The sequence below is a fragment of the Phodopus roborovskii genome, unplaced genomic scaffold (assembly GCF_943737965.1).
Source record: "Phodopus roborovskii unplaced genomic scaffold, PHOROB, whole genome shotgun sequence".
NCBI classification, from domain to species: Eukaryota; Metazoa; Chordata; class Mammalia; order Rodentia; family Cricetidae; genus Phodopus; species Phodopus roborovskii.
In genome coordinates this window covers 42,445,311-42,465,751 of record NW_026126410.1, presented here as the reverse complement: position 1 = coordinate 42,465,751, position 20,441 = coordinate 42,445,311, and the positions used below count along the sequence as shown (strand labels likewise).

The following is a 20,441-nucleotide window of genomic DNA, read 5'->3' as shown; positions in this document are numbered from 1 at the left end:
TACCCACAATTCTTATTTACTTTAATGAAAGTCATCTTCACCCAATGCCTAACCAAAAGGCATTGGCTCATCACTTTGATGCCTCACATTGAGCTAAGTGGCTTGTCTGTAGAGACTTCCTGTGATAGGATGAATGTCCTGCGTTGCTCACCCTACGTTGAATTCTTGCCTTTGATTGATGGCTTCAGAAGTGGAACCCTTTGGTTGGGCCATGAGGGTAGGACCCTGATGTTGGTATTTGCTGTTTTAAGAGGAACCCCAAGAGTCCCCCACATCTTCTGCCATCAGGACTGGGAGAAGACAACTCTCTAGCTGATTATGGTTGATTCTAGGTAAACATACCGTTGCTTTTAGACATATAGGAAATTTATTTTGGACAGTTTTTATTGGGATGGATTAGAGACCCCCCCTCTTCCAAAAGCAAATTTCCCCACTATTATCATGGGGCTCCTGAAGCTTGAACACATTTTCTTTCAGTATTTGCTTTGAGTTTTAGCTTCCCTCAATACTAAATTGAGCTCTGTGGTCTGACGCTGGTCTTTTACAATGTCCTTGGATAGTGTGGTCTCTCTGCAGCAGAAACTTTGAAGGACATTTCAACCGTACATTTTAGAACCCAGTCTACTGGGGAAGCAATTGCCATTTGTGTTAACCCCCCACTGCTCCCTATTTTCTTCTTTGCATTTTAATTGTGTGTGCTCTTATAATGATGCTGGCAAGTCTTTTTAAAAAGGTCTGGTGGAACACTGTGGAAGGCAGTTATGCAGATTTACTGCATTTCCCTTCCCTATCAGGGGTAAACAAATGTCTGCTTTTGTAAAGTAATGCATTTGAAAAGGTTCCCTGCCTAGATTCTGCCCCAAGATGTATCAACTCAGATGAGGAGCAAGAGGAAATGCACCCCCCCATCTCTCTCTATACATATCCACATGCACAAAAAGCAGGACATGAAAGAGGAAATGCTAAAGAACTACAGGGATATTCTTCCGTGATCCTGACCCTAAGACATAATCATGGTTACTTTCAGGTGCCTGAACTCTGCACACATAACAAGAGCTTAGGTTTTTTTTTTAAACACACTTTCTATAGTTATATGAAAATGTGTGGACTCAAATTTATATTTTTTTGAGTAAATTTTATTTGTGTTTTAATTAATAAATTATACTCGTATACATTTATGGGATACTATATGTTTGTCAGTGAGTGTGTGTGTGTGTGGGGGGAGTGACTGTGGGTGTGGGTGTCTGCATACCTATGCCATGGCTTGTAGATAGAGATTAGAGGATGACTTATAGGAGTGTGTTCTGTCTGTCCTTCACAGGGGTTACATTGAACCTGAATCTTCAGGCTTGGCAGCATCATTCCCTGGCCCCTCATAGTGTGATGTTTTGATGATGGAGTAGTTATTCTTGACTGCACATTAAGAAGCCCCTTGCTCAAGCACACCTCTAAGGGTTTTACAAGGGAGCTTTCAGAAATGAGTAACAGGGAAAGACCTGTCCTAGATGAAGGGGGTGCCATGCTGTAGGGTAAGGACCTCATTAGAATAAAAGGGGTATCCCAGAATTCCTGTCAACCATGGCTGGAGAAACTGTGCTCTCAAGTCTGTCTTGCCTGTGGCCATGGACTATATAACCTTTGAAATTGTGACTCATAATTCCTCACTTCAAGATTTTCTCGTATTTTTGACACCTAGACAGAAGGTTTACCATGCATGTTTTGTGTGTAATTAAATCAAGTGAATTAAAGTATCCATTACCCTTTCTCCTTGAGCACTGCCAATAGATTTTTCCGGTATATGATCTCATGGGGATTATGAGTGTCAGAGACACAGGCAGGAGCATCTCCTTGCAGCAGGAGGCAGACATGAAGAGATAGAGTCTGTCCCTTCAGCCCCCCCTCCCCCAGTTTGTCCTAGCTTGTGCCATGGTGAGTTGTGGAGCTAGGGCTCCAGGAACTCTGCTCCCTAGCTAACTTTTTTTTGGAGGGGTGGGGAGGCCATTTTGAGGGAAGTACCAGTTGAAGCTTCAGATGTGAGAAACAGCTAAGTGGTCTGTATCTAGAGGGCGCCAGGAACACTGTCACAGCAAGCTGCTTCCAAATAAGCCACCTGCAGGCAAAAAGGGACAGCTGGTTATTTGGTAAAAATGGATCGTCACTTATGTAATTTACTTGAGTGATCAACCACATGTAGCATTCAGCTCCCATCTAACCCCTCGGCAGTTTGATGAACTTAATTGCACACAAGTACAGGTGAGAGGTTCTCAGGGGTCATCTTCCAATAAGTACTGATGATGATGGCGAACAGGAGTCAGGCAGGACAGCTGAGGATGCTAAAGGTGAATGGTGCAGCTTTTCTATCAAAACAGATGTATTTGCTTACGCCCCCACACTTAGAGTATGCCACTGCAGATTCAATCCTGCGATAGTGAGCCAAAGAAGATGACTTGCCAAAACCGAAACTCCTGGGTAGGAAACAGCCATAGCTTTGTTTGAATTAGATTTTTATTATTTGGAGATGTTGACATTTTCATGTATTTCTCACATATACCTACTCTCTCTCTCCCTTCCTTCCCCCCCTCTCTCACCCACAGTTATGTTCTTTACAAAGTTTAATAACAGCTAGATGACATTACTGTTGATACAGTTGAATTGTGTATGTTGTTGAGTTTACTGGGTTGTCTTTGAGAAGGAGCTCTGGTCTGAGACAATGAAATTAGTTCAGTAGAAGAAGGGGTAACCAGAATTTGTTTAAGTGGAATATTTTCTATTCCCTGTGTTTTGTTTCTGCTTAGGATCAGAATCAGATGCTTGGCTGACTTTTTCACTTTCACAGTCCCATTCCCTGCAGACTTCTCCACCTTTGCCTCTACAGCCTCCTTGAAGCCTCATCCCCCTTGTCCAGGCTCCTCTTCATCTATCTCTCTTGCTGAGTCTCACTCAGTAACCACCAGAATGCCATCGGTTCCTTGTCAGAAGATTCCCCATATTCTGCATGTGATTTAGGCTGCCATGAGTCCTCTCATGTATTTTTTCTGTTATTGTAACTTGTGTTGTATCTTCTGGAGATTAAGGTATTTTGGAAAATGCCCGATTTCTTCATTAACTGGTATGGGTAGGACCTGTGGTCAACCCATGATGACTACTAAGGTGTACCTGGTATGGTAATTTAACATATCTGCATCTCCATGCCAAAAGAGTGAATTTGACAATGTGTTTGCAAATAAATGCAACACTGCCATACAATGATGCTCCTTGTTTGTACACATCCCGAGTCAGAAGTGACTTGTGTCACATTTAGAAACACTGCAACCAATTTCTTCCTAATTCTGCACCAAAGAGCTACTGTGTATCAGTGTAAGGAATGGCTGCCTCTTACTGTTTCTCCTTAATCACTTCTCCCATGGTCTCTTTGTCCTTAATTCTCTCTGCTCATTGCACAATAATGTTTTTGTTAAGAATGTGTTATTCATGATCTCAACCCTTTTCTTTTCCACAAATCTCCACTTCTAGTTTTCAGTGGTTAAAAATATCACAAAGTGTCCAAGAGCCTGTTGGACAGTGATGTAGACCCAGTGGTGACATACAGTCAATACATATGGTTAAGTTGAATAAAAAGCTTTGGTTGGTTCCGAATTAACTTCTTTTTCTTTTGCCTTTCCCACAGGCTGATAGTAGATTTGTGCAGTTTGAAGTAATTTTTAAGGTTTCTACTTCATATGTTCAAAGGATTAACTTGGTATTCCTTAAGAAAGGCCAAAAGATAGGACCTTTCATTTGTTTTTTGTTTCTCAATTTTCAGATAAAATAAGGTCAATGCACACAAGTTCATCTCCAACTTTGAAAGAAATCATGCTATTCTTTTTAGTGTTGTCCATCAAGGTCTCTAAAAAGAAACCAGCAGATTACTATTTGTCAAGAGAAAAGTCTGGAGTCTCACCAGTGAGATGACACAGCTCTTGTTGGAGGGTGTCATGGTCAGTGAGCTGACACAGCTCTCATTTGATAGTATTGTGGTCAGTGAGAGGACACAGCTGTCATCGGATGGCATCATGGTCAGTGAGGACACAGCTGTCATCGGATGGTATAGTTGTCAGTGAGAGGACACAGCTCTCATTGGAGGGTATCATGCTGATATTCTTAGACGATGATTAAGTGTCACATATCCCAAGTAGCATTTGGAGTCTCCTGCATCTGGAGGACCCTTAGCTCTCTTGTCTGTTTTGCTGGCCCAGCACTGGGGAGCTGATACTGTTTGCATCTTACTTTATTTTAGACCTAGTTCCTATAAAATACTTCCTGTTCTCAGTGTTTTCTTTTGTATACATCATATTAGCAACTGTATAATTATAATGGCAAATTGCCAGTAGGTGTCTATAAAACATTAATTATGACATCACCCTTTTTAAATGTAGCCAGAAAAACGTTTCCAAGAATGCTAATTAGGCCATTTCCTTTCCCTGTCAGTTTGAGTGGTTTCTCATTGTGTTTCAAGAAGGTAAGAACATTGCTGACCTGTGCCGTTAATGTAGTAAATTCACAAGGATCTGCAGTGTTTCCACAGACATTACAGGAGAAGGAAAAAAAAAAAAAAAAAAAAACCATGGTAGGGAAAATAGCAGAAATAATGTGCTGTGTTGTCACCAGAACCCAGGTGGAAGTCTGTGATCAGTGCTCCTGCTGAGTGTAAAGGAAAGGGACTTTTGCAGATTCACAGTAGAGAATAAGGGACATAGAAGGTTTCTCTGGCAATCCTAACCCCCCACCCCATCCTACCACATCTCCCAGAAAGGTAACAGCCTAGACAGGAAGCCATCAGAGAGAATTCTTAAAAATCATGGTAAGCATTCTGAAGTGTAGCCTTCCACGCCTGAGGGTGCAGGTATGTTTGGGGGGCTCAGTTTTCTTTAAGGGACTGGCCACTGGGAGTTTGACCACGCTTCAGTGAGAATATGGGCAATACAAATTGGACTTGTGTTTTTCGTCTTTTGTTTGTTTGGTGTGTGTGTGTGTGTGTGTGTGTGTGTGTGTGTGTGTGTGTGTGTGTTCTCTTTCTAGTGTAGAAAGTCACAGGTTGGGGTGGGGGCCGACCTGAGAGGATTGGGAAGTGAGTGTGATCAGGGGTGCATGATATGAAATTCCCAAATAATCAATCAAATATTACGTTGGGAAAAAGAAAGAAAACACATTTCAATAGTCACAGTCCAAAAGGAAAAGGAGATTTTTACACTCACAGAAAAACAAGAGGAAAAGCCAAGCAACACGAACCAGGTGTGAGCTGCTCACAGGCCACTCCTAAAAAAGTTTAAACTGGTGTAATTCAGGTCCGTAAAGAGGCTCAGCATGTAGATGCAAGGTACTTGTCACCAAGCCCCTGTGGGACCCAGCCTGCTTCCCCCAGCTGTCGTCAGAGCCCAGTGGTGAGGTTGGGTCACTTCAGAATGATAGGGTGTTCTTCAGTCTCACAGGATGACTCTCCACCTTAGTGTACACATGGCTCTGTGTGTCCTCACATCTCAGTTTGCCCATGAAGATACCAGTGATGCTGTATCTACCCAGCGAAGCCTCTATTTCCAAATGAGGCCACTCTCACAGGTCTTGAGGATGAGGATCTCAACATATATTTTAGGAGGCTGAAGCCAACCTTTGGAATATGGTTGTGTCCTGTGACTCAGCCCTACCCTTCCCCAGCAAAGCAAAGTACGATTTGGAGCAGGTCTGTTATAGTCCTCAACCTCCTTAGGCACTGGAGCTGTCACAGCTGAACTGCTTCAGAACACTCCTGTGAGGTGTGCATTTCAAAGGAATATTCTCAGTCATGTAGTGATGGGGTTGTCCTCCTGTTTATATGTTTCTCTTACTGGTTGATGAATAAAACACTGTGGCCAATGAGGCAAGAAGTATAGGCAGGGCTAGGAGACAAGGGGAATTCTGGGAAGTGTAGGCAGATAACAGACGCCATGTGAGATCAGGAAGGTAGGACATGCCTGACCCTTCTCCAGTAAAATAAGACCATGTGGAAATACTTAGATAAATAGATATGAGTTGATAATTAAGACAGAGCTAGCCAATAAGAAACCCTAGTCATCAGCCAACAGTTTCATAATTTATATAGTATCTGTGTATTTTTATTTGGGGCTGATGAGGTTGTGGGACCAGGCTGGAGGGCGGGGGGGGGGGGGCGGAAACTCTCTTATTACAATGTAGTATTACTGCTTTCTATTCTTTGAGTTACTATGAGTTACTATCATCATCATGAACAATGTCATCTACTCCTATGACATAGGCATGCACCAGGACAGGTCCAAGGCCAGAGGACTCTCTCTATAGGGAGAATGGGAAAGAATCATAGCTAGGAATTTCATCCATAAGGTGAAATTTCCATTCTAGGGAGTCATGTTTGGGGACCATGCTGCGTTTAGGGACAAGTTCTTTTCCACAATGTGAGACTAGACTGTAGTACCTTCAGTATACTGTTTTTGCCTTAAAAGCATGTTGGGAGGTCTTTGATTCAGTCAAGCAGTCCAGTGTCTTTGAAGATCAGGCCCAGCACTACAGTCCTCTCATCAGATTAGCTTGTCATGACCCTTCCTCTTGCATTGCCATTTCTCAACTCTCTTCCTCTCCAGTAGCAACTTGCCTTTAACTAAGAGGTGTGAGATAGTTTTTATCTCTTATGGCAGACACACAGATTTCTGTGATGTTTGCAACTTAAGTAACAAGTGTGTGTGTGTGTGTGTGTGTGTGTGTGTGTGTGTATTATTCTGGAGCCAAAAATCTCCGAAGAAGGTGCCAATGAGTTTCCTTCAGGGGCTCTCTGGGAGACAGGGGGTATCTCAGAATTAGATAGCAGTAGTCCTGCATGCTCAAGGCTTTTGAATATCTGGTCCCCCCAAAAAATAACAGTCAAAACAAACAAAAACAACCCCACTCCCAAAGCGAAACAACCAACTAAACAAGAAGTCTCCCACTATACACCAACAATCAAATAGAATAAACACATTCCCAGGAGTTCACAAAAGCTCTGGGGAAGAGGATTTATTGGCTCTGTGGCAGCATTTGTTTGACTGTTGAAATGTTTGTATGAAAACAGTTTGTGTGGGTCATTTCTGACCTCTGCAGGGAGGGAAGGGGTTACAGATCAGGCAGGTTTGATGGATATGACCTTTATTGGAAGAAGGTGGGACAAGATGAAAAAATCTGACACAATGACTGGTACAGAGGCACATGAATGCAATCTAACCTCCATTGCACACAATCTCATCTCCACCACCACATGCAATCTAACCTCTGCTGCATGCAATCTAACCTTGATTGCATACAATCTTGTCTTCACCACATGCAATCTAACCAACACCACATGCAATTTAACTTCCACTGCATGCAATCTAATCAACACCACATGCAATCTAACTTCTACTGAAAGCGATCTAATCTCTGTTTCATGCAATCTAACCTTTACTGCATGAAATCTAATCTACCTCATGCAGTTCAACCTCTGCTGCATGCAATCCAACATTTATCGCGTGCTGCATACAATTCAACCTGTACTGCAATCAATCTAACTAACCTCTACTGCATGCAATTTAACCTCTGTTACATGCACTCTAACTTCCACTTGCTCTATTTAATTGGACAAAGGAAATAAGCATTTGGGGTGCATTGTTTAGTTTGTTTTTCTTATCATATGTTAAACTTCCTCTTAGTTCTTGTTTTTCATTAATCTCAGAATCCTGAGTCAATATACAGGAATAGCAATGAAGCAATAAGTTAAAGTCAGCAATGGACTCTTCAACATTTTCTTTTCTATGGTTATCGCCATGGGAACATGACAAGGTATTTTTCACATGAGAGATGGTCTGGTTGATACTAGAACCTAAAGGATAGAAATGTAGGATAGTGGTGTGACAAAAACAGCAGAAATTGGGAGCCCAGAGTACCTTGGAAGCACATTATTTGGTCTTCAGAGTTGGTTGGGTAGTATTGTCTGTACATCTGCAAACACGCTGCCTAATTTTTGTTACCCAGCATGGTTGATCACAGGATGCTTTGTGCATAAGTCATGCATTTCTAAAAAGGCAGAAGGAATCCATGGAAAGCCAAACATCATCAAGAAATCATTGGGTCATTTACTGATAACAAGGATGATGGGCGCTCTCAATATTTGGATCGGGTAAGCATAGATGTGACTGCTGGGAAAGACAGTTACATCTTGTGGGAATTGAGTCTCTGCAATTGCCGTTAACTAATTTACTAATGTTTGGAGTCTTGCGGTGCCTTCAAGCATAACTTAGAAATCTGAAGTTTGTGCCAATTGCTCATATAACCAAAGAAATGCTGATAACCTGAGGATCTTTGTTATATGACATTATTTTTAGGAAGATGCAAATAATGTCTACTAGCCCTAGAGAGGTAACCAATGACAAATCAAAGTAAAGATCCCACCAATGTCCAGTTTGGCTAACCAATGAGTTTACTGGGTTATTTTTAGGTGTGTAAAATGGGCGGTCCTTAAAGGGGCAGGAATGACTCAAAGGCAGCTACATCATCAGAAGCCAATGGCAAAATGGCTGAGAAAGTTTTCAAGTAGCCGCACAGGTCACCTGGGCTGTTTGCTTGTTGTCTGCTTCTCCTGAGTGGCTTGACTAAATACGTAGTGTCTCCCAGTAATATTCATTACTTATGTAAGTTTGGGGGGTAGGAGGTGGGGACTCATACATCTGGTCAGTTTCAGGGACTTCTGAGACTTTTGTATTTACTTCCTGGGTCTTTGAGAACCTTTTAGAACCTCCAAAGTCAGTTTTTTAAAATATATGTACAAGGTTTTTATTATAACTTTTTATACAGTTTTTACTCATGCATTTCCTCTTCCCTAATTTCCTCTCAGATTCTTCTTACCCTACTACTCACCTAATTTATGCTCTCTTTCTCTCACAATAGCCCCACTACCACAAGAAAACCCAGCAAAATAAAAAACAACCCCAAAATAATATAAAAAACAACCTTTTGAAAGATCATATGGAAATCTACAACTGTAGGAACCTCCCTAACCTTCTAAACCTCAAGCTTCCCCCATGATGGATGTCTTCACCGTCATTAATGCATCCTGGGTCTCAAGGACCTCCCTTCCTAGATATAGTGTGCTTTAAATTTGAGAAAGTGGTTACAAAGCTGCCTTAACCCAATTTTACATTGAGATTACCTGGGTCTGTGAGTCCTCTGTTAGACTCTCTCTGTTGTTTCCCATAACTACCTCAGGGAGTCTTTCAAGCTCCTCCTTCCACTTCATGGATTTAGAGGACAAGGGGAACAAGCCACCTTTCATTTTGCTTCCCAGAAGAGCCCAGTGGCAGGAGGGCCAACTGCCCGTCCCAGCCTCTATGGTGTTCCACTTAGCCGCCACCACCCAACTCCACCCAGTCAGCATCTACTGTGTTATAAATACAGAATGGAGAAGCACAGCGGGGCTGGATCGGCCTTTTCTACAAAAGTAATGACTTAGGCCTGCTGGGAAATATCCTGAAGGTTACTACCCGAGAATGCAAGGGAGAAAATGAACAAAGAATTGCTTCCAGTCAGCTCAAACACATAATGATTTCGTGATGTTTCCTAATTACATTTTTTTATTGAAAAAATATATCTAGATGTTCACATCTCCAGGGGCCAGGCACAAAGAACCACAAGATTTGGAGTCTTCCAGGCTGAAGATTTTTATAATCTTTCAAAGAATGCATTTCTTTCCCCAATTCTTTTTTAGATAATTACAAGATTTGTTAAAGCAATGAGATGACCGAGTCATATATAGTACACGTGGATGAAATCTTTTCTTCAACTTGTTGGTGAACAGTTCTTATCAATTGAGTCTCATCCGCAGGGATCCCATTAAGTAAGCTAACTTAGGTATTTTCTCACTAATGGAGTGACCATTCAAACAGATGACTGAACAGAGGAAATGTGGGGACAGCAGTGGGGAGTGCCCTCCTCACAGACATAGTGCTGAGAAATAAAGAATATGCACAAACCCAGACTTAAAAAAAATTGCAGTGTTACACAACTGCTATTTTTGTTCTTTATGGACTGCAGAGAATTCACTTTCAACATATTTTCTCACTAAGTGGATAAAATGACTTTTCTCTTTTAACTGTCTTGACCTAGTTGGGCTTAGATGCTTTTTTTCCAGAAAAGAAAAGAAAAATGAGTAAAACAGAAAATAGCCACCAAAGCCTTAGGAGAAATAATTGAACACAGAAGCACTGACAATGAACTGAGCCCTGTCCTGCTGCCTGGGGGCCACAGCCCCTTCACATTAGTACAGGTCATGACTGCATCAGAAAACCTGTTGTTTGAACCACTGGAATAATTATTTCATTAAATTATTGTTATTTTGTTATTATTTGAATTATTTTTGTGATTACTTCCAATTTTGAAAATGGAGATGCACAAAGTTATTTTCTCAAAGAAAGACATACTTACTGCATAATGATGGGTACTGTGTGTTCAAATAAGATGGCAATACCAGCTGGGCTTTATCGCGTCTGTTTTAATAATATGTATCCAGCAAGAGTCTGCCCTGCAGTGGGCATTCATCTACTGAAGGGGTTTTGTTTGTGAAAAACACAAAGAAATGAAGCAGGCCCTCAGCAAGGAGTGCACATTAGCAGTTGTCTCTGCAGTAAGTGTCATCCAGTGGATTCCTAAGGAACAGGCTGGGGATAACTGAGGATGGTTGTATTCCCAGTTCTGAGGCAGGCTTCACTGGCAATTATGGATTTGGAGAGAGTCTACTGGTTTCTTTGTTAGATAGATAATTAGAGCAAAGCCTAATATACATCAAAATAGTGGAGAACAACCAGTCTCCCTCATCCATTATAAAACTACATGGTGTTCACTTAATGAACAGAATTTGCCTTACCAGTTATGTGTTAGTAGATATTAGATGACTTTTTAAAAATTCCTTTCTCATTGTGGACAATTAGAAATACAAGCCCACACTAAATTTTCCTTAAACAATTCACAAGTCGAAATAGATGTGCTCGAGGAAGGGTTTACTTTAGCTCCACCTTTCCAGATCTTTGCTCCATTGAGTCTGGACCCACAGAAGGAACATAGCAAGAACATAGCAAAAACATAGCAAGAACCAGCTGAGGAAGATGATGTTAACCTCACGGAGGACAGGACACAGAGTCACTACGGAGCCAAGGAACCACTGTGACCTTCAGACCATCTTCCCAGTGATGCACTTCCTTGAGCTGGGAGCATCATCAGCTTTGGACCAGGCATTCAGTATGTGAAGGCAAGGAGACACTTCACATCTAAACCATAGTGTTGCTCTGCAGAGACATGCAAGCGAGGAAGGCTTCCGCGGTAACTTAAACTTGAGTTTCTTGGGATGTATGGATGTATGGATGTCTCAGCAATTAAGAGCATCCATGTTGGGGCCCTTATAACTGCCTGTAGCTCTAGCCCCAGACAATGCGATCTCTTCTGTCTAGCCTCCACTGTGCTCCCTCCCCATCCCCCCACTCCCTCCACACATGGCACACACACATAAACAAAATTTTCAGTCCCTGCTGATCCCACCACCCTTCAGCCCCAAATGAACACATAGATGCTATCTTGGTTATAAAACTGTTGGGCAGTAGCTTGGGCTTCTTATTGGCTTGCTGTGCCTTAATTATTAACCCCGTTTATTTCCACATGGTCTTGGCTTACCAGAGAATGCCCAGATCTGTCACTCCTTTGGTGGCTTACATGGTAACTGCTCTGGTGGCCCCTCTCTGCCTACCTTTCCCAGAACTCTCCTCATCCTAGTCTCGCCTATCTTCCTGCCTCATTGGCCAGACAGTGTTTTATTCATCAACTAATAAGTGAAGCATACAGAAGAATACCCCCATCACTTTATCATATTTTCTTTGAGTATGTTCATACTCCCTCTCCTTTTTGAGTATATACTCCTCTTAGGTCCTCCCTTGCTTTCCTACCCACTAAAAATATGTCATCATTTTTTTTTTTAATCTGTGAAATCCCATTGGTGCTGCTCATGTACTCTTGGATGTATGGCCATCCACCAGAGCATGGCTGACTACTAGGGATTGCCCCATAAAGAAAACTGACTCCTTCTCTTTCAGCAGCTATTGATAGCTAATAACTTCTTATCCAGAAGAGTGATTTATTGGCAACTTTCCCCCTCTTTGATGTGGTTTTGTCTGGGTTGGGCTTGCAGAGGTCTTAGTCACAAGGTCAAAACCACGATGAGTTCTTATGTGAATCTTTCCTGTTGTGCCTAAAAACACTGTTTCTCTGTAGTCATCCACTGCCTCTGATCCTTAGAATTTCTCTGCCCCCTCTTCCATGATGGTTGCTGAGTTTTGGAAGGAGGTGTGCAGTCTTCCCAACCCTTGTAGGGGTGAACATTGGAAGAGTTGTGGATCTTTAAGTTTACTGCCATCTGCTGCTAAAAGAATCTTCTCTGACAAGGGCTGAGAGATGCATTGATCTATGGGTATAACAATATGTCATTAGAAGTTGGTGTGATACCATGTTCATCTATCACAGTAATACTAGTAGGTACTCTCCCTGGGGGCTCTGACTTATCTAGTCGCAGGTTTTTGGCCCTGATAATTGTAGTAACTACAGCTTTCACCTTGTGAAGCAGCCCTTACATTCAATCTGGAAGTAGTTGCTTACTCCCAAGAAATGTCTTACCAGGCTCATTATTGCTGTAGCTCACAGGGTTTACTTTAGTTAGTAGATTTAAAACATTTGATAATATTGAAAATTGTTTCACTTAGGTTTTATTATATTTTGAAATAAGTAACTCTGAGTGTAATTGTATATATTTAAAATGTTTCTTTATATGTTTTGCTAAAAATCAGTTGCTTTGATTTTACTATTTATTAATTACAATTTACTATTACCTGCTCTACAGAGCTAATTCCAGGACAGGCTCCAAATCCAAAGCAATACAGAGAAACTGTCTTCTCAAGAAACCAAAAAAAAAAAAAAAAAAAGCAACAAAGAAAGCATGCAAATGTTGTTTCTATTCAAAGCTGTACATTGTAAAGATTCTAATTCATGCATGTCGGTTGGTTATTGGCCATAGGATTAAGGGAGGCTATATAAAATATGTGTGTGTGTGTGTGTGTTTATATCTATTCATTAAATTTTCTTTACAAAGTAGTTTGAGCACAGAGATTCAGGGATATAACTTCAACAAGGAAAAAGTTAAAGGTTTGTTACATTTATACAAAGGCCACAAATGTTGGGAGGAATAGTTTTAAGTACAAACATTTTGAAGTGAAATAAAACTAGGCTTGTACAAGATAATTAAACTTTCCTTCAAGAAATATAGTTAGCCACAAGCTAATGGGAATCTCCACAGTGACTGAGGAGGAAGATCTCATGCATGCTTTGTACATGGTTCCTTCAGTAGGAAAAAAAAAAGGGGGGGGATGAAAGGAAGTCACACACACAGCACAACATATGTACATGTAAAATCATGGCAGAAAACATACTTGATTTCTCTGTAAGACATGATTAATATAATTGCAATTGATAGCTGGTCTTTGACTCAAGGAACTGGGCTGGTGTTTCACACAGGGGCATGAAGATGGCATCTCCAAAGAAGATGGAGGGAGGAAAGGAAGGGCAAGTTCATGACTGAACGAAGTGGGCACCTGATGGGAGATGCTATTCTGTAAATATGTTTCTCATACTGGCTAATGAATAAAACACTGTTGGCCAATAGGAAAGCAAGATAGGCGGGACTAGGAGACAAGGAGGATTTGAGGAAGTAGTACAGAGGGTCAACATGGAGAGACTTGAGAGAGCAGAACCATTGGTCCCCTCTCTCCGGTAAGATAAGACCACATGGAAGTACTTAGATTAATAGAAATGGGTTAGTAATTAAGATAGAGCTTGCCGATAAGAAACAAGTAACAGGCCAACAGAATTATATCTAATACAGAGTCTCGGTGTGTTAATTGGGGCTAGCACCACGGTGAGACTGGCAGCTGGCAAAACTTACCTGTGTTTTGGCAGGTTCCCTGAGGCTGAGACTGCAACTCTTTAGCCTACCCTCCTATGGCCATGAGGCAGGTATCATTGACTATCACTCTAGTCTCTATCCCCCAGCTGCCTTGGCTTAAAAAGGAAAGCAGGTGTGGAGTAAACTTAACTTAGTAGAGATTTGGACTCTTGCTTATGATTAACTACTTAAAAACTGAAAAACTTGGCAGGGTTGATTTTAAAAGGTGACCTCTGGGAAGAGCCCCAGAAACTAGCTCACTGAAATTGAGTTAATGTGCTTTTGGCAATGAATGGGGATGTGCACCAGAAGCACAAGCCTGGACCTACCTTACAGAATGTATAGGGCCGATTGTACAGCCAGGCATCATTTATAACAAAGAAACCCTGGCTCAGGCACTGGGTTCTATGTCTGTCACCCTTTGTGGTGTGATGCCTGTTGGCCAATTAGAACTGCTAGCATTGCTGGATACACTGACATCAGTGTGGTCTACACTGTGCATGGAACAAAGCAAGGCATAGTGCTGCTCAGTAAGACCAGAGGCTATGAGTTAGAGTAGGGGCTGGAAGTCAAGGCTCTATGAACTCAGTTTAGAATAAAATAGTTTGTTCCAGTGTTGACTATGTATCTGTATCTCATTTTAAATAAAGAAGAATTATGGTATAAATACTTCCTGGGAGATTCCTTCTTGCTAACCTGACTAGTAATGACCCAAGAATGACCCTCACAGCAACCCCCTACCATGCATCCTTCATTCTCTACAGTCTTCCACCCCCCACCATCCTGCATCCTACACCATCACCAACACAGCACCATACCTCACCACTTCTCCCTCATACCATCCATAGGGACCAAAAGAATGAAGGAGAAAGGGTCAAAGGGAGGGGTTTTCTAGATTTCTGAATATTAAAAAGATAAAAAAGCTTTCACGTTTATGGTTGAGAGCACTTGTGCAATGTTATAAAAGAAACCAAGCAGGCTGCTTCCCAAGAAACTTCCAATCAATGAGAGATGGACCCACCTGCTATGTTTGTTTCAATAGGCCAACCATCTGCTTCCTTCAAATCGCTTAAATGGGTGCAGACCCACCATTACATGATAGCGCCAGAAAGGACTTCACAGCTGCCATACATGTTTGTCTGTTAATGGGTTTAAAAATGCATCTATACACAGAAAGTCTATGTACTGTATCCGCTGTGTGTGCGGTTACTTCTGTGTGTGTATGCATGCATCTCTCCTCAGGTAGATGTTCCCTAGATGTTCTTATCTCAAAAGGATTTCCAACCACACCGTTATATTTTTGAGAAGAAAAATAGACGATTGCTGGCTGACTACCAAAAATTGAGCAGGAAAACCTATTATTACAGAAGAGGTCAATAGTTTCTTTTAAAATGGGAAGAAATGGCGGATGATTGTCATGACACAGTCACCATGATACTAATGGCTACATGTGTGATTCATGGAAGGGATCTGGTCATGAAGAGTTCCATGAGGAAAGATAATGTGTAGTCAGGAGCAAAGTATCTCCACGTGGGTCACATGTTCCTTACACAGGGGAGAGAAATGGGCTCTTTAATTAAGGTGTCAAAGTGAGTGTCCCTGTTTGCAGTAGCCTTGCAGCCTCCTGATGCACACAGCAAGCCAAGTTTACTCTCTGTCTCCCCACCCCCAAACATCTAAAGCTGGTCTTGAGGACACATAACCAACACAAATGGAGCGATGTTCTATGTTCATGTTTCTGGCATTTTTGATAGAGACAAAGGATTAAAGCCAAGACCAGCCTGCTGTACAAATTTCTTGCCAGCACAGCACAGCACTCTTTAGTGATGCCTGCCTGACCCCCAGGCTCTTCAGCAAGGCATGCAACACTTCCTTTGGAAGTTTTCCTGATGCTGTGTTGAAAGCACCAATTTTGTGACTCAGAAATGTTTGTTTCTTGAATGGCAATAACCGGTTCAGTGACACTGAGCAGCTCAAACGCATTGCACTGCAAGTGTCCAACCTGTAAAGTGATGACATTCATTTAGTTGTTTTAAAAGCAATGATGGACACTTAGTGGTCATGGTATGGGTTTATCTAAAGTCTATCTTGTTTCAACCCTGGGGGGGTCATTATAAAGCAGATTAAAGATGATAAAATGACAGAATTGCTCTCCAGTTAAATTGAGATGGAGAGAATTCAGTACTTAATGCCCTACCCTTCTCCCCAGTGAAATGCAAAGGCTGGATTTGTTTACAAGTCAACACAATGTATCCCAAGGAACTTATGCTCTTCTGAGTTTTGGTAAAAGCTTTGAAGTGAAAACAGTAGCTGTTAAGTTGTTCCACATTTATAAAAGGGATAAGGGAATGACCAAAGATGGCCTCCTGTTCTCACAACTGCAAGCTCCAATTCCCCCTCCCCCAATATTTCAGGGCAAGGGGCTTTTCCACAGGACTGGAGGAGGGTTGAATCATTTCTTCCTTTTGCTTCCTCCCCTCCTCAAGCTGCTGACTGGAAGAAGGGGCAGGCTGCTTCCCCAGAGGAGTAGTGTGTCCCCTGGGTGGAGGCTTGTTCTGTAGTAGTTTCTCAATGGTCCACTTCATTCAAATAGTGCTGAAGAGAATCAGAGGGAGAGCCTAGCTTGTGTATACTCCTCCATGTTTGGGAGACAAATGCCTGACCCTTATGCGGAGAATTATGGAGCTATGAAGCTGGCTAGAGCCACCATGATGAGTTTTGTCCTCCATTCCTTCTTTCTCCTATCCCAAACTCTGAAAGCAGAAATGATTAGTAAAGAGGTGAGGCAGAAAGCTCTAGAAACACCAATCCCTTGCTCTTCTCCGTGTGGGAATTGTTCAGGAGACAGTTGGGTTTAGATTCTACTCATTTCATGTCTAATGAAGTTGTTCTCAGACCTGCATGGAACCACACCTCTCAGAGTCCATTAATTACTGTCTATGGCACCATGTGGTGGGGTGCTGAGTGTATATGGAGTCCCCTCGGGAAAAATATGTTTATTTACAGAAATGTGAACTGCAGAATTCAGCCTGCTCCATGGGTAGTGGCCTAGTTTTGCTGGGTCTTCCTGATTAAGGCACCCTGTTTCTCAGAGTGGAGCTCCCACTTTTATCCCCAGAGCAATATCCCCACTTCAGGTCAGTGAGCCTGACTTCATTGCTAAGAAAACAACTCGTGGACACTCTTGAATATTTTTAGTGTTGTATATGCTGAGAACTAGTTGATGGGCTTGGAGCGGTGACTCGGCAGTTAAGAGCACTTAGTGCACTTGCAGAGGACCTGAGTTTGGCCCTCAACAACCACCTGGCTGCTCATCTCCATTTGTAACTTTGTTTCTGACAAAACCAATGCTCCTGCTGCACATTCAAACCCTTAGACTCTTATGCATGATATAAAATAAGTAAATACATAATGCAAAAGAACTAATTGTTATGATATGCTTTTGAAAAATAAAGTATTTATTGGTTTCCTTTGTTCATACACAAACATATAAATCGCTTTATTTATGGAATAAAATTGTCCCCATTTTAAGCATTTATGTTGGATCATGGCTTACCACAGGTGCATTATATTCTGTCTCAATGCTATGACATTAGCAAGGCTGTGTGATCTGCTCCAATCATTCATTGAAAGGAGAAGCTTAATATGAGCTCAAATTTACATTATTCCTAAACTTTTTGACTTTTTTTTTTCATGAGTCCTCTTGATTGTCTTTCCTCGGCTGCTTGGGTACAATCTTCTATGTGCAAACTCGGAATGACACTTGCTCTGGCGTGAAGCCCCTGGTTATCGCTCTCAGGAAGAGCAGAGCAAGAAATACATGAAGAGAAATTCTGGCACATACAAGAATGAAAACACAGTCCACTCATAGTGTGAATGACTTAGGAGTGGAAAGCTGGAAGCTTCACATGAGCAGACAGGCTCTTTCAGCCTCTGGCTCAGTGGCTGTGTTTCCTTTGATCCTGAAAGAGACCCTAAATAGGTCAGATAGGTTTTGAAAGGATGCAATTATCTTCTTTATTTTCTGTAGCATCAGCACAGACAGGCACCATGGTGTGTGTGTGTGTGTGAGAGAGAGAGAGAGAGACAGAGAGAGAGACAGAGAGACAGTGAGGCAGAGACAGAGAGTGAGGGAGAGACACAGCGGGGGGAAGAATGCATTTGTGCACATGTACAGATACTCAGGCATTTGTGCATAAATGGAGGTCTCAGGGCTATGTTTATTTTTTTTTTCCACTTTCTCCCCACCTTATTTGTTGAGTCAGAGCCTCTCATTGAGCCTGGAAATCCCTCCTTTATTGGTTGTTGGAGTGAGTTCCAGGAATGTGCCTGTGTTCCCAGAGCTGGGATTATACCTGCACACCATCACATCTAGCTATTTGCATGCTTTCTGGTTTTCCAGATTCAGGTCCTCATGCATATAAGCCAAGTTTCCGACTGAACACCTTCCCAGCCAGACATCTGTCTTTATGTGTCAAGCTTATTTAACTTAACATAATATATTCCATGTTAATCAATGTTGTTGCAAAATAAATTTATTTTTAGCTTGTTATATTTTAATTGCACATTTTTCTCTCTTATTTGCCTGACATTTCTTACCAAATGAACCATAAATTCCTTGAGGAAGAAAGTATCTGCTTTGCACTTGTTATCACACAAAGCTGAAGCCAACGAATGTTGAGTTGCTGAGAGCATGAGCTGCTGCAGAGGAGCAGTAGATTGCCGCAATTCGTCAGACGCAGGACTAACCTCTGAGAGCAGTTTACACAAATCAGACTTACCTTTACATTTTATTAAATAAATGAAAATGCTTGAAAATGCAAGGCCAGAAAGTACTGTCAACACGGTTTATGTGGCCGAAAATGGATCTTATGTACTTACCTCTGGAAGCCAACTACGCCTTAAAATAAAGACTGTCAGAGATGAGTGTTCATGCATTCTGTAACATTACACTCACCCCGAGTATTTGGGAAATACAACTTTGAGCTAAGAGGTAGGACAGGGAACTTCAATAGACCTTTGCTGCCAAACCAAATTTCCCGGTGTTAAATCTGTTCTATGCCCCTAGGTCCTCTGAAATGGGTTTTCGGTGGCAAAGTACAGGCTTGGTGCCAAACAGCCATGTTACCTGGAGCTGAACTGTGCCCACAGGTGACCCTGCCAGCCCTGCCTCTATGGCCCCTGACTCCATGTTTTTTCCTGTTCCTCATTCCACAGTTATGGGAAGCATCAGGGTTTTATTCCCGGGGATGAATGTCCCCAGCACAGTGCTTTCTATAGAGGACAAAGATAGGAAGATGACTAAGGAGGGCAGAGAGGGGGCCCTGCATCGTGGCTGTCTGCCAGCTCACTTTTGTCCCAGCTCCTGCCAGGGCTGGAGACCACACTTAACAGCACTTCCTCCTGTTCGGGCTGTCCAACCTGATGGTGCAGCCTCTTCATGTTACTCCAGCCACACTTGCCCGAGTCCTCCATTGATCTCTTCACTCTTTCCATCTAAATTCAGTCCCCCATGTGGTGCCTGCCTCAACGTTCATGGCTGAGTTTCAGAATGCGACTAACATAGCAACAGTGATTTCTCCAAAGACAAGGGGATGGATGAATGTGTGCACAGGCTCTGATGAAGGCACCTACACCAGAGCGCTCACAACTATACACAGTAATGTGGTGGGCAGCAATAGCATAGGGATCGCCTAAATCACGAGTCAGTGCTTCTGCCTCATAAGTGGAGAGGTGGGTTATGGTCTGTACCAAGTACACCCGTTTATATATCACATCAGTATAAGATGTGATGTACAGTGCCTCAATTTTAAAGTGGTTCAGAGATGTCAGGAGACTTTCCACAACTCACTAGGTAGTAAGTTATGTAACACGAAGAGTTTTGTCCTTAATTAGCGAATTCGTCATCTTGTTAGATGACTTCTTAGTTTCTGGTTTCCTACAAGGAAAAACTACCATGAAGAGTAATTAAATAGTGCTGGAGAGATGGCTCAGTGGTTAAGAGCACAGGTTGCTCTTCAAGAGGACTCAGGCTCAATTCCCAGCACCCACATGGCTGCTTAGAACTGTCTGTAAACTCCAGGATCTAATACCCTCACACAGATATACAGGATATACAGGCCAAACACCAGTGTGCATTAAACAAACACACCCACACACACACGCGCGCACACACACACACACACCAAAGAGTAATTAAATAGATGCTTTTGGCTCTAGCATTTGTCATATGCCTGGTACTCTTCCCTTCACTTCTGTCAATCAACTCCCTTATTATGAAGTATCCCCTCACATAGACAGAACCATTTCTTTTCCTTATTTTTGGAAACAATCTGGAGAGACTGAGCCACCTGCCACAGCATGGATGAACGATGGGACAGGAAGTTGGTATCTCCATTTTTGACCACATTTTTGT

General features: G+C 42.1%; 1 pseudogene; it reads right to left on the bottom strand.

Moving 5' to 3' along the window:
- The window catches only part of LOC127220803 (high mobility group protein B1-like), a 37,632-nt pseudogene extending 18,131 nt beyond the window's left edge, over positions 1-19,501 (bottom strand).
- Between the last annotated feature and the right edge of the window lie 940 nt (positions 19,502-20,441).